The following is a 2,500-nucleotide window of genomic DNA, read 5'->3' as shown; positions in this document are numbered from 1 at the left end:
CTCAAATGGATATTAATACAGTTTATCTCTAAAAGGACGAATAATGTATTTGAAACAGATAAAAGGCCCTCCACTAAATGAGGAATGTTAATATCTTATGGCACGGTTAATAAAGAGATATTTCACAGGGGAGATTTGTTTTATGACTTTTGATACAACAGCCTTGTAATCTGACATATCTTAAACGATATAATTTCACACATACATTCATCTCTTATACACAGCAACCCATCACAGCACAATTTGAATTCAGGACAAATGATGGGCACTAATTACTTCTGGGGGGGATTTCTTAGAAAACTCATCCTCTCAGATTCAGATATGTGGAATTCCATGCGGAAAGTTGGGAGCTTACAGTACATTTTGAGAAATGTATTGTTTTTTTTCGCCTTCAGTGGGAAATAACATTTGTTTTTGTTGTGTTTAAGGCAGGGTTTAAATTAATTTAACCCAGTGACACATGTTTGGAGCCTAAGCATGCTGCTAAATAATTCCTGGGAATAAATTGCTCGGGAACCAAGTACATTAATTTACAGCTCTCCAGATGCTGACAGATGTGGGGGGGGGGGGAACTGACAAATATTAACATAAAACAAATTTGCTTTATTCTTCTTCATATTTCTTCTTCATCCCCGACTTGAGCTCACCCAAGGCTCCTTCTCTAATTATCCACGAGGTCAGTAAGCAAAATTGGGAAGAAGCTGGGAGATCAATACAAATTATCCCTGAGCAAACCAGTGCTGACAGTTTGAATTGCAGCATATGTTTACCCAAAATCAGGCAATTTATCTTAATATCAGCAAAGTAATGCAGTGCAGGTGAAAGGTCAGGCAATCTCTCCCCCTCATAATTACCCAGTTCTAAAACAGGAAAGTGGTATTGATTGGCCTGGCTCGGGGCTCTGTGACTGGACGTGCCAGCGCCTTGCCCTGGCTCGGCGGGGCTCTCGCCCTCAAACTCTGCATGCGGAGGGCTCGTGAGATGCGTGTGAGGCCCCGGCACTTTCTCCTCCCGTCCGGGAACTTGCCAGTGAGGGCACAGGGTGGTGGTGGGTTCTCTCGGACTCGGGGGGGGGGACTGTGGGCCAGAGGTGCCACCAGTTGGCCTGGCTTTGCAGAGGCAGAAGGCGGCTGCTCTTGGGGGCACAGAGGTAGATTGAGTAATCCCACCTTGGTGATCAAAAGCCTCCCAGAACCACGAATGCATGTCGCTCCTCCTGCAATTTAAAAAGAGTGGGGCAGTTTTTCTCATTCTTGAATGTGAACTCATTGGGCTTCCGGTAGCTGAGCCCCTGGAAGGGATTTGGAGCTGGAATGAGAGCCCCAGCCCCTGCTGGGGCCGCGTCCAGCCTGGCAGGAACCCACAGCTCACAATTACGTGGCACATCCCAACTTCCAGTGGCGTGGTGTGCCTATTCTTGGCGGTGCTCTCAAGACGTAAGTGCTCTCTGGGCTGGATGAAGAGGTGAAAGGGGTCCCCGTACTTATACTGCTTTCAGATATTTTTGGGCCTCGAAGAATATCCATTCAACTGAAACACTGGAAAATGTCTCTCCCAGAATGAGAGTGTATGGCTATTACAAGTCATAAAGCTTCTGAAAGCTTGCATTAAAGCATCTATCACCTGTCAGGGCCATTTGCATGAAATCAATAACGGCCGCCCATCTATCTTTTCTGATCACCTTTCATCAGGCCGATTCATTAAGTCAAACAGTCTTGGTGATTAGCTGGGGGAGATTAGAAACCTGACATGTTAGAAGTGCAGTGGGCCACCTTTTTTGTTCTCTGATCAGGAAAGGTAATACCCCATCTCATCCTTTCTGGACCAAGTCGCCTGGTGAGGCTGGGCGACCGCACACGCGCCCCGAGGCCCGAACTATGGTTTTGCCTGACACCCTAGCCGGGGCCTAGGCAGAGACATGACAAATTGTCCCCCAAGTCAGCGCTGACAGCTTCTGATGATTAATGGTCTGATTATGAAGTGGTTTTACACATATAGAATTTACATCACAGAGAGTTAGAAATTTTGCCCTGTCACATACGCCAAGGTATTTTGAAGAGCTTTACTATTTGCAAAGAAAAAAGAGGGCAAAATCCCAGCAAAAGCCATGTCATGTAAAATCAATACATCGGATCAATGCTTTATTAACAAGAAAATGTCTTACTTCACATTCCTGTGCGGACCTTTGTCTCCAGGATGTATGATGGAATGTCAAATCACATTGTGGTCCTCAACTTTCGGGCGCATTATCGAGTGTGCGTGCGAGGCTTCCCGCGTTGCTTACGAGGCCCAAGCCCTCGAGGAGAACGGTGACCAATTATTTTGGAGAGCACTTGTGAAGGCGGCCCCCTAGCTGTCCTCTCCAGAAGCCACGGCCTTTGTGTTCCCCCACACCTCGCAGACCTGCTGAGTTGGGGGGTGTTAATCATCGGATTACTAATGAACGATGGCCCAAATTGCAGGCAGAGTAATGAATAGATGGTGGCAGGTCTTATTAGTC

The 2,500-nt window shown here is 46.6% G+C and overlaps 1 protein-coding gene across 9 annotated transcripts in view; it reads left to right on the top strand.

Annotated features, from left to right (window-relative positions):
• EBF3 (EBF transcription factor 3) overlaps positions 1-2,500 on the top strand; it is a 127,932-nt gene that overhangs the window by 112,181 nt on the left and 13,251 nt on the right. The gene's annotated exons all lie outside the window — the stretch shown is intronic.

Source organism: Saimiri boliviensis, chromosome 12 (assembly GCF_048565385.1).
Source record: "Saimiri boliviensis isolate mSaiBol1 chromosome 12, mSaiBol1.pri, whole genome shotgun sequence".
Lineage (NCBI taxonomy): Eukaryota > Metazoa > Chordata > Mammalia > Primates > Cebidae > Saimiri > Saimiri boliviensis.
This window is presented reverse-complemented; position numbering and strand designations above follow the sequence as displayed.